General features: G+C 42.2%; 1 protein-coding gene across 1 annotated transcript in view; it reads left to right on the top strand.

Moving 5' to 3' along the window:
- GLS2 (glutaminase 2) overlaps positions 1-13,010 on the top strand; it is a 130,448-nt gene that overhangs the window by 18,188 nt on the left and 99,250 nt on the right. The window lies entirely within an intron of this gene.

Genomic DNA, 13,010 nt, shown 5'->3' with positions numbered 1-13,010 from the left:
AGGAGAAGCAAACGCTGCATGACTTGCCACTTGAGCTAACAATTAGCTTACCAACATCTCTTCAGATCTGTGTCTGTTGGGAAGAAAGACAACGTATGACTTAAACCTTATATCTTAAATCTTGCATTTGCTCTGTTCAGCTTGTCCACATATCTGTGGTTAAGTGGACAGTGGGTACAATGGCATTTTGGAGGCCACTAATTAAGTTTTTTTTTAATGTCCCTGTACAGGTTGAGAATTGCTTTTCTAGTGAAATGGAATCTTGATGGGATTTGGTAGCGGGGACACAGGACCTCAATTAACTCTAAAACCCACTGCATTATTGGCGGATATTGGATGCACTTCTAATACCAGCATAAATGTTATGGTGTCAGTGATCCTCTATGCAACTGGGTGAATGCTGTCATACTTGCTCCCCCTTGCAAAGGATTGTCTAACAGTCAATTGTTTTTTTAAAGTACTACTAGTAGTCTTTCTGGTCCCCTTCTGGGATGAAAATCTACTCCCAGCAGCAGCAGGCATAGTGCTCAAGGTTTTTCTGGGGCAAGGATTGATGTGAATGCCTCTCCTTCTCCCTCAAAACTTTGCTTTGGAATAACATTTTTTTTACTACTAATCAAATCTTCCTTTCCCTGCCTTCAACTACATACATACTCCAACTCCTTCAGGCCCCTTAAATAATAAAAACATTTGTTTCCTGATGTGCCATGTTGGAAGTTGAACTGTCACTGCTGCTGCAATCTTTGACATGCAGTTGCTGAATGCCAAAAATGTTTATGGCCACAGACAGCATCTCATGCATGCCCCTTTCATTTAATAAAATATTCTGAACCACCAAATTGACTTTGTGGGCAAAACATGGGACATATTGTTCACCCATGCTCTCCCCTCCTCCCTCATAAATTTGCTTCAGAATCAAAAAATGCAATTAAATTTACTCCCAATCAACCCTTCCTGTCCATGCCTTCAACTACATACATACTCCAACTCCCTTAGGCCTCTTGATTAATGAAAACATGTGTTTCCTTATGTGCCATGTTGGAAGTTGCTGCCACTTCTTTGTGCCACCCACTGCTGCCACTTAGCTTTGTCAGCCAGCTACCTTGGTGCAAATTTTGGGCCTAAACCGGATGAAAACAATATTGTGAGGTGGTAAAAATTGACTGAAAACAAGTGGAAATTAATGTTATTGAGGTTAATAATACTTTAGGAACAAAAAAAAACCAAATTATGTGATTTTAGCAGTTTTTATCAATTTAAAAAAAAAAAATCCAAGTCCAAAACCAAAACACGCAAGGGGCGGTTTTGGCTAATCCAGATCCAAAACACGAGGAGATACAGATCCAAAATCAAAACCAAAACACTGAGGTCCACGCACATCCCTAATAATGATGAAACAATTGTCAGCTTGCCACCCCAGTGATTCTGCTACCCTAGACCCAGGCTGTGCTGTCGTTGTAGAAACATGTCTCAACCCAACATCATATTTGCTTTTCCAGAAAACATGGTGAAAGAACTTGCCAACCAAATCAGGGATAAGAAGGAAGCATATTTCTGTTTAAAATACAAGAAAAAACAGTAACTAGAAAAGTGTTTACAAATCCTTTATATAGTGTACACATAATTTACTAGATAAAATTCAAGGTAAATACACCAGTAAAAAATGTCCTCATTGCTATCTTGATTGTAAAGGTAATTTATGAGGTGTCATAAATGCCAATAATACAATTCTATGACATCACGAGCTGTTTTTGAGTTATTGCACTAATTTGTATGGGAAGGAGCATGCCTTAGCAGATCAATGGATATATAGGAGTAAATGTAATAGGCTGTGGACTTCATGCATCGGTGAGTCCCGATGTTTTAAAGTAGTCATTTAACAGGCAAAATCAGGTTGATTTCCTGACTGGCCTCTGTTGCCAGTACAATGTCGCTTCTGCTGAAGTTACAGCTTTGTGTTGAGCTCCCTGGTACTCTGTATCTGAACGGTCTCAGGGCCTGATTCATTACAGATCGCTATTGCGATCGCAGCTGTGACAATATGCTAATATTTGCAATTGCAATGCCGTCGCAGCCTAACATAACGATGCCCATATTCCCTTACTCGCATCCGTAATACTTTGCAAGTCTGCAAAACCATCGGTAACATTGAGTACCATCGGAGCCTCACGCACAATTACAACAGGTCTGACCTTACTCAGAATTTGCTAAGTTCAACGCACACAGTGGGAGCCCAAGCTGCATATGCCATTGCAGTGGCTAATTTATGCATGCTCCTGTAACAGCGTTCAAACGGACTGACACACCTGCGTTTTGCCGACCACCCCCTGTCACCACCCCCAAATGGTCACTTCCTGTCAATCACACTGCGATGGGTCTGTGTAGTCTGCACAGTGTGATCGCAGTGGAGCCTTTGCGCACTGCGATGCATGCGCAGTACGCAACAATTTGCCATCTGCGTGCATTATTGCAGTTGCGTTCGGTAATGAAATAGGCCCTCAGCCTGTTACATTCCAGTTCCAAGTCTGGTAATCAAGTCTCCTATTCCATCTCACACTCCAGTATGGTTTCACCACAGAAACTTGTTATTATCTGCCTCCATCGGTCCCATCCGATATCGCCAAAACATCGGTCCCATCCAATATATTCTACATTGGTCCCAAACCGAACCAGTACTTTAATTCATCATCATCATCGGTCTCAAACCAATCCAGTACTTCAATTCATCATCCTTGTTCTCAAACTGATCCAGTACTTCAATTCATCACCACTGGTCTCGAAAAGAACCAGTTCTTCAATTCATCAACATTGGTTTCAAAACAATCCAGTTCTTCAATTCATCAGCATCGTTCTTAAACCAATCCAGCTCTTCAGTTCAGCATCACCAGTCTCATACCACCTCTACTCAGTAATCCGCCATCATCAGTCCCAATCCAATTCTGCTCATCTATCCAGTATCATCAACTTCAGTTATATTCTCTTCTGCTCATCATCAGTTCCACATCATCAGTCTCAGTCAGATATCATCATCTCCATTTCTCATTACAACCTGCTGTTAAATAAAGACATTACATTACTGTCCTCGCCTTCGGGCCCATCATCTTCTATAGTTCTGCTACCAACTCACAGTAATATATGAGGAAAGTCCTGGTTCAAGCCACCCAGCTTCATCTATGCCTCCCAAGTCTGTTCCGACCAATTCCAATCCTCAGACATGATATGTCCTTTGCGAGTGAGTGGTTGGTGGTTGTAACAGATTACATGAGCAAAACCAACAGTTATTTGATTGGGACTTGGGAGCACAGCACTGGATGGTGCAGTTTGGATTACTGGACTGCAGTACACGGAGGCACTACTAGAATTTTGCAGCACAACACGTGTTCAATTAGGACTCGGGAACTCAGCACTGGATGGTGCAGTTTTGCAATACTGGAGCCCAGTATGCAGGAGTGAGAGATGAACACTGTAGTGTAGCGTATGAGAGTATTAGAACACTGAAGCACAGCACACAGGAGATAAATATTGTAGTACAGTACAGAGTGAGGTTCAAAACACTGGAGCATGATCACAAAGGTAAAGGCGCACATCCACATGCTGATTATACAGAGTGATTGCACGATTAAGACATCGTAATCGTGCAATTGCTCAGTAAACGTGCACAAATCGTGCACTTTTATGTCGGAAATGACAAGCAATGCGTGCTCCGGCTGGTCGTTTCCGACATCAATCATCGGGTAAACATGCCGGTTGATCTGTCAATAACGATGGAGGGTGCCTTCACTGAACGATCAATCGTTCAGTGTAGGTACAGCACAGACTATGAAATGACTGCACGATTACAATGTCGTAATCGTGCAGTTGTTTTTTGGTCTGTTAGTGGATGTGCTGCATAAGCAAGCAGCCCAGGAAGGTGAGACCAAGATCTGATATTGGAATGCCAGTTCTGCAAGTTGAAATACCCCGTCTGCTGGAGTGAGACAATGTCATTTGCTGGGCTGATTATCTGACCGCAGTGGCATGGGGAGACCCATGCCACTGCTCACAGCTATGGGAAAGATGGTGTCCAACACCACTTCCATCCAGGTGCACACTCCCAGCACTCTTGCCTAAATGGAAAACATTACCTTGGACCAGGTAGGTACATTATGTGGACTGGTGTGTGGCACTCTACATCTCCTGACTCACTAATCGTCCTTATAACTACAGTAGCCTTTCTTATGTCAACCAGGCTGTCTCATTCTACAACCAAACCCTTACCACTGCCCTGGACACTGCTGCCCAGGCCATTACTCATAGCCTTCTATGGTCCACACTCCAACTCTGCTAACTTCTCTCTCTAACCAGTCCTACTTCAAATATCAAACTCATTCCCAAATATCCAAGCCCTGTCACCTCTTCAACACTCTTCTCACATGCTTTCCTCCTCCACTTCTCTTCTTCATCCCTTAATTTCTACAAAAATTGGTGAAAGTTAACATTTTTGCCTACTTTTGTGGTAATTAAGTATCAGAGCCATTCATTATAAAGGTAACACAGGAATATCACAGGTCATCAAGCACAGAAAATATACAATTTTCGGAGCTTGACAGTAGGAACCTTCTGTTGTGCAGTTAACCCACAAGTCACAGAGTATGATGAAACATATGAAGATATTTATTGAGGAATTATTCAATGGCAGTAGAATGCAGGCAAGCTTGATGATGCAAGAATATTGAATGCTGGTACACAGGAGTCTTGCAATAAATGACAGAAGCAGAGTCTAGAAACAATAGCAGGATCACAATATGATGAATGGTAGAGGCAAATAGAATCTAGAAACACACAGCAGAATGGGAACCTGATTAATGCTTAATTATTTTTGCTTAGCAGGAACAGGGGATTGCAGGAACAAAACAGGCATTGGAATCCAAACTTCTAGTAGACAGCAAAACAGGGAGATGCAAAAACCAAACATGAAACATTAATGACCCAGCAATGATCGCTGGGTTCATACAGACTAAAAAGCCAGCTGACAGGTGTAGTCCATGATGGTAATCAGGGGTTAAAGTGGACTGGAACAAGGTGGAACTGCGTTCTGTCAGTTCTATTTGGAGACGGAACCAGTTCTGCCTCCTCCGGGTCCACCTTACCTGGCCAGTCACTGCGGCGCCGCAGGGAGGCTCCATTTGCAGGGCGCCCACTGAGATTTTGTCACCAGCGGGTGGCCGGGTCCTTTCCCACAGCGGAGTTCAGCCCTGAGCTCCGGCTTCCGCAGGGGGCACTATGGTAGAGACGTCATGACATCTCTCCCATAGTTCTGAGGAGCAGCCAGTCAGATGGCAGTGGACACAGGAGGAGGTAATTATTGTGTTTTGGGTTTTTTTGCGTAAGGGGCACTACTAATGGGGGCATTACTACTGAGGGCACTACTATAGAGGGCATTACTATAGGGGCATTACTACTGGGGGCTCTATTACAGGGGCATTACTAATGGGGCATTACTAGAGGGGGCATTACTACTGGGGGTACTACTAATTGGGGCATTACTACTGGGGATACTACTAATGGGGGCATTGCATAGTGGACACTGCATAAGGGGCACCACCACTGTGGGCACTGCATAAGGGGCACTACCACAGTGGGCATTGAATAAGAGGCACTACTGCTGTGGGCATTATGTGTAAGGGGCACTACTGCTGTGGGCATTGAATAAGGGACACTACTACTGTCGGCATTATGTGTATTAGGGGCACTACTACTGTGGGCATTGTGAATAAGGGGCACTAATGTGGGCATTGTGTAAAAGGGGCACTACTGTGTGTCATAACATGAATAAGGGACACTACTATGTGGCATAATGTGAATCGGGGGCACTATGTGCAGTGTAATGTGTAAAAGATTGTGCTACTGTGTGGCGTCATTTGAATTGGAAATACTATTGTGTGACAACGCCCCTTTTTAGAACACATCCCTTTTTTAGACCACACCCCTTTTGGGGGGGTCTCACCGTCCCTTTATTAAATAAGCCCGAGGGGGGGGTTGGAGTTCCTCCATGTCTCTAGGACCACTTTAAGCACTGCCGGTAATTGAGTTAGTAATTACCTGACACCTGGGCACAAAACAGAATCCAAAGAACAGCACCTCTGGTAAGTACCAATACTACAGCTCACATAGCCAGAGGCCTGGTGACCCCTGGTGGCTTGTAGTCGTACTATAGGGGACAATGCAAATCAGAGTTTTATCTTTTTTAGTTTTATCATCTTCAGATGGTGTTTGTTCCCTCACCCCTGCTCCCTCCTAAGGGAAGGAAGTCCGGGATTTGCAATGAGGGATCTTGCATTGATCAGTTGTAAGAACTCCCAAATAAATTAATTTTAATTTCATTATGTTTAAAAACAAAATGTGATAAAAACCAAAAGGAATAATGTTTTTTTTATAGTAACTGTAAGTATCCTACTGTCTACTCCCAAATCCTCTTTGTCGAGAGCCCAGTGGGACTCCAATATGTATATATAGATGTGTACAGAACTGCCATTACACTTACTAAATATTGCACGTAATAATGGCACAAAGTTGCAAAGGTCTCCCCCAATCCACTGTGGAGGGTACATTAAATATAATACCATGATAGTACAACAGCTCATTAACAAAATATAACATTTGAAAAAAATAACATAAATAAAGGCAAAATATATTTGTAACCACTAAATATTGTCAGGAATGGGTGTAGTAATGAAGTGACAAAGAGACTGGTATGGCTTGAAGGTTATGAGGAGACAGATGTTAACGGGAGTCGACTAGATCAGTGTGATCAGGAAGTAACAAGGAAACTGGTGGGGGCAGGAGGTGATGAGAAGTCTGTTGGGGGCATAAGGTGACGAGGAGACTGATGAGGCCAGCAGGTGACAAGGAGACGGGTGTGGCCAATAAATTATGAGAAGACTGATTTGGCCAGCAGATGATGAAAAGACTGGTGTTATCAGGAGCCAACAATGAGACTGTTGTGGGCAGAAGGCAACAAGAAGGCTAATATGACCGGGAATGAGAAGGAGACTGGTCCGGTAAGGAGGTGACTTCTTTGGAGGTGACTGGTGTACTTTCATTTTACATCAGTATTGCTACAATCCGTACTTTTGGCTGCTAACACAATAATTAGGATTGAGTAAGTCTTTTGTAAACAAATCTTTGGCAACATGAATGATTTTTGTTAAATCAATACTTTAAGGACCTTATGGCTTGATGAATAAATAACTGTGTAAATTTTCCTACCATCAAATGGGCCATAGCCCAGGCCAATAGAAAAAATGATACGAATATGTAAATACTAGAGTCATACACAGATACAGTATACGGATCTAAGCCCGGCGGATGAAATACGATGCGGGAAGGCCGGCAGATGGAGACCCCAACAGGGTAAGTATTAACCCTATCCCTACCCCTCTCCCCCCTGTAACCCTAACCCTCCATTTGTGGTGCCTAACCCTACCCTCCCCCTCCCCGCACCCTAAACCTAACACTCCTGGGGGGGTGCATAACCCTAACCTCCCCCCGGGGGTGCCTGACTCTAACCCTGCCATACACACGTCTAACAGCTCCCTTCACCAGGCTTTCCTACGTTCGGTATGCCAGGCGTCAGGATTTCGGCGTGGGGCTAATGATAGATGTCGGTGATTCATTAGTCCCATGCCAGGCTTTCACTGACTACATCCCCAGTATACAGTACAGTTAGTTTATTGTTATATAGTACAGAAATTGTTTGATTAAAGAAAAAAAGTCCAAAGTAAACTAATTGAAACCGATTAGAAACAGACAATTTGGCTATAAAATATTCATCCCCTTTAGCTTTTTCCACTTTTAATTTCCTTACATCATGCAATCAAACATTTTTATTTAGGAATTATTGCCACTGATAAATGCATATAATTAAAAGCAAACATATTTTTCAGACTATTTATAATTATTCAAATTAATTATAAAAAATAATTAAAAAAATGCAATAATTAGGTAAGTATTGACAATCCCACAGTTGCACTTGTTTTTATACTTGGTAGAAACACCTTTAGCTGTAATTAGAGTGCGCAGTCTATTTGGGCAAGCATCTACAGATTTGCACATCAGGACACAGCAATTTGCACCAATTATTCTTTGCAATATTTTCTGGAATAGAAATCTTCGCCCAAGTTCTAAATCTCTTGCAGACTGCTGTTGGGTTTTCATCTAATGTTTAACTATATTTTGCTCCATCTATGTTAAGGCGGATATCCACTTGCCGATTAAAATGAGCGATCGAACGATAACGATATCGTTATTGTTCAATCGCTCATTAATCGTGCACAAATCGGGCATGGATATGTCGGAAACGACCAGCGATGCGTGTTCCCGCTGGTCGCTTCCGACATCAATCATCGCCTGAACATGCTGGTCAATCTGCTGATAACGACAGATTGACCATGTTAAGGGATGAGGGAGGGTGCCTGCACTGAACGACATATCATTCAATGTAGGCACTGCAGGGGAAGAGGAATGACTGTACGATTACAATGTCGTAATCGTACCACTATCTGCTAATGGATACACACGTTTACTCTCTCTATATAGACAAGTTTTATAATCCCTGATGCAGAAAATTATCCATATAGCATTATGCTCCCTCTACCGTGTTGAACAATAGGGATAGTGTTCTTTGCACAATGCATAGTTTTAGGTTTGTCCCAAACACAGAGCCTAGCATTTAGCTAAGTTCAGTCTAGGGAGTATATTTACTAAGGGTCCAAATCATACATTTACTAACAAACTATTTTTTATTTAGTTAAGTACTAGTAAAATCTTATTTAGCCCCAGAAAAACTATCGATGTTGATTGATTTGATCAATTTTCATCGATTTTAAATCAATTAAGATCAACCTTTAATAAATATACCCCTATGTCTAATTTTCCTTTAATATGTAGTTTCCCATAGGTTTTAGGGAAAATGATTAGTGATATTTTTCTTCTGAGTTTCCTTAAAAATATATATTTTTTACATTATCTCATAAAGTGCAAATTTGTAAAATGCCTTGGCCATGGGCGTAACTACCATAGGTGTAAGGGGTTCAGCTGCTATGGGGCCCAGAGCTGAGGGGGGCTCATCTTCCTTGTCAAAGCTACATATGTTATCTACATTTTTCACCATTGGGTGATACATAGAGGCCCTTACAAACTTTTGCAATGGGGCCTTCAAATACCTAGATAATAATAATAATACCTTTCTCAGGCTATTATCGTTCCACCAAGTTTCTCCCATCTCTGCCATCTTTCAAAGATACCGTAGGCTTATTGGGGGCCTCTATAACAGACGCCCATTTTGTACAGCTCAATTTTGAACAATGACCTGTTTTGGACAAATTTACAGGTTTGCTTCTTATATAAATGTATTTATGATGGAACTGACAATAATTTTTTTTAAAATGTTTTTTATGCATGTTGACAATTGTTCCATAATACCTGCCCCTCCTGAAATTATGATAATGTAAGTGAAACATTGTCATTTTGCATTTGTGTTTTATAAAAAATGTTGCCCAAGATATTCTTTGTATGTAAGTCATTTTTTTAATTCATTGTTGTTGTATATCTATTAAGCTTTGTAAGCATTTTCTTATATTAAACATCATATAGTAAGTTCTGTTACCAAGAGCTCTCACTCCCAACCAGTGCACATAAAAAGTTTTAATTTTTGCATTATAACATTACTTATGACTAAATTGTCATTAACAATTATCCAGGATTTTAATGAGACTGTAGTTGTTTATAGATTATGGTATTACAGGTTAAGTCTCCCATATCCAAATATTCCGAAATACGGAATATTCCGAAATACGGAATTTTTTTGGCTTGACTGAGAAAATTAAACCTTTGATTTTTGATGGTTCAATGTACACAAACTTGGTCTAAGGCACAAATTATTACAAATATTGTATGAAATTACCTTCAGGCTGTGTGTATAGGGTGTAAATGAAACATAACTGAATTTTATATTTGTACACAAACTTTGTTTGAGCCACAAAATTATTGAAAATATTGTATAAAATGACCTGCAGGCTGTGTGTATAAGGTGTATATAACACATAAATGCATTCTCTGTGTATATTTGGGTCCCATTCCCAAGATATTTCATTATGATATGCAAATATTCCAAAATACGGAATATTCCGTTATCCAAAATACCCCTGGTCCCAAGCATTTTGGATATCGGAGACTCAACCTGTATTTGTTACAATATTTTAAACCTTTTGAATCACGTCGAATGTGTACCACCACATAAAAATATCTGAACCACTAACTGCATACGTTCCTAGTGCACACTAAACAGAGCTGAATAGTATATTATCACCGTAATGAGACACAGAAGCAGAGCTCTTACACTATTAAGGTAGTTCCAAGATTTATAAAACCTAACGTTGTAATTACTGAATTACTCTGAACGGGTTCCGGACTATAAACAGACAGTAATTAGTTAGACAATGTCTAGATAGACACCAGATGTTAGACAGTTAATAGTAGGGATGTGCGCCGGACCATTTTTGCCGGATTTGGATTTAGTTCTAATTCGTTGTCCGGCTTTGGATTTGGATATGCCAAACTGCGGTGACTGGATTTGGATATGGATTTTTTTACAAAAATTGACAAAAAAAGCTAAAATCACATAAATTGGTCTTTTTTTTCTTCCGAGTATTATTAACCTCAATAACATAAAATTCCAGTCAATTTAGAACATCTCACAGCTTATAATATTGTTTTCAACATTATTGGCCAAAGGTTGCAGTGAGCTGACTGGTTACTAAGCGACAAAGCAGCGGCACAACGACACAGACACCACAGTATAAAGCACATCTATGACACTGACACATTGCCACACAGCAGTGGCAGAAATGAAAAGTAGTGCACCCACCCAGTGGGGTACGGCCAGCAGAATCACAGTACTTGTTTACAAAGTGGGCTACGGCCCAAGGAGTCACAGTGCACAATCTTATTCACATTACACCGCACATAGTGCCCCTGATTCACATTACACCATAAAGTAGTGTCTCTTATTTATGTTACGACACACAGCAGTGGCCCTTTTACACAATGCCCACAGCAGTGCCCCTTTTACACAATGCCCACAGTAGTGACTCTTATACACAAAGCCCAGAGTAGTAATGCCCCTTATACAATGCCGACAGTAGAAGTGCCACTTATACAATGCCCACAGCAATAGTGTCCCTTACACAATGCCCGCAGCAGTGGTGTCCCTTACACAATGCCCCCAGCAGCGGTGTCCCTTACACAATGCCCCCAGTAGTGGTGCCCCCAATGCAGTACCCTTAGTAGTAGGCCCCCTATGCAGTGCCCCCAGTAGAAGTATGCCCCCCAGTAGTATGCCCCCCAAGTAGTATGCCCCCCATTAGCAGGCCCCCCCAGTAGTATGCCCCCCATTAGTATGCCCCCCCCAGTAGTATGCCCCCCAGTGGTATGCCCCCCCAGTAGTATGCCCCCCATTAGCAGGCCCCCAGTAGTATGCCCCCATTAGCAGGCCCCCTCAGTAGTAGGCCCCCCCAGTAGTAGGCCCCCCATTAGCAGGCCCCCCAGTAGTATGCCCCCCCAGTAGTATGCCCCCCATTAGCAGGCCCCCCCATTAGTATGCCCCCCCAGTAGTAGGCCCCCCATTAGCAGGCTCCAGTAGTATGCCCCCATTAGCAGGCCCCCTCAGTAGTAGGCCACCCCAGTAGTAGGCCCCCCATTAGCAGTCCCACATACACACGTAAAAAAAAAAAAAAAACTTACCTGTATCCCCGCTCCAGCCGCCGTCCGCTCTGCTGCCACGCGACGAGGAGGAAGCCGGAAGACGGAGCTCCTGAGTGAGCTCCAGCCAGCTCCCTCCGTGCAGCAGCCAATGAGAGTCTGTGTGACTCTCATTGGCTGCTGTAACAAACACACAGCTGCCGCTGGCGGCTGTGTGTTTGTTCTGTGTAGGGAAGACCGCTATCACAGCGTTCTGCCCTACACTCGAGGAGCGCTGACGTCGGATTCTCTAGCGATGATCCGACATCAGGCGGCCACCGTTCGGCCCCGAACGGGGATCCGAGTCAGGTGGGGAACACCCGAACAGGGTTCGGATGGACTCAGTTCTCCTATGTTCGGAGCGGTTCGGATTCCACAGAATCCGAGCCGCTCATCTCTAGTTAATAGTTAGACAAGGATAAAAGTTCGACACAGACAAAGTCAGACACACTAAAGTTAGACATGTAAAAAGTTTGACAGGTACAAAAGATCGACAGGGTCAAAAGTTCGACATGAAAAAGATCAACACAAAAATGGTCGACACATTTTTTTTCTTTTTTTTAGGATCAGGGTTAGATTTAGGGTTAGGCAGTTACTGGAGGATTACGGTTAGGCACTTACCCCCACGGTTAGGGTTAGGCAGGTACTGGAGGGTTACAGTTAGGCACTTACCCCCATGGTTAGGGTTAGGCACTTACCCAGACAGTTAGGGTTAGGCACCAGGAGGGACGGTTAGAGCTCAAATATAATAATAATAATAATCAACCATTTTTGTGTTGACCATTTTCATGTCGAACTTTTGACCCTGTCGACCTTATGTACCAGTCGAACTTTTTACATGTCTAACTTTATTGTGTCTGACTTTTGTTTGTGTCTAACTTTTTTCACTGTCTAACATCTGGTGTCTATCTAGACATTGTCTAATTAAGTACTGTCTATCTCTTATACCACACCCATCTGAACCACTTTTTAACCCATAATATGTGGGTGACAGTGGGTGCATGTGTTTGTGTATTATTATTTTTTTTTTACGTTAGATGCTTTTAACACCATAGTATGTTCTGTCTTATTTGTGCAGTTATGTAGTATAATATTTATAGCGCAGTTTATGTGAGTCAATAAAACCACTTTATAGTACTGCCAAGTGCCGTGTGAATTAGCATTATTTGTTTAATATGGACATTACCCTCTAATCACACCTGACACTTCTTGGCTATAGAAAGATGGAACAC

This window comes from Taudactylus pleione, unplaced genomic scaffold (assembly GCF_031769625.1).
Source record: "Taudactylus pleione unplaced genomic scaffold, aTauple2 ptg000130l, whole genome shotgun sequence".
Taxonomy (NCBI): Eukaryota; Metazoa; Chordata; class Amphibia; order Anura; family Myobatrachidae; genus Taudactylus; species Taudactylus pleione.
This window is presented reverse-complemented; position numbering and strand designations above follow the sequence as displayed.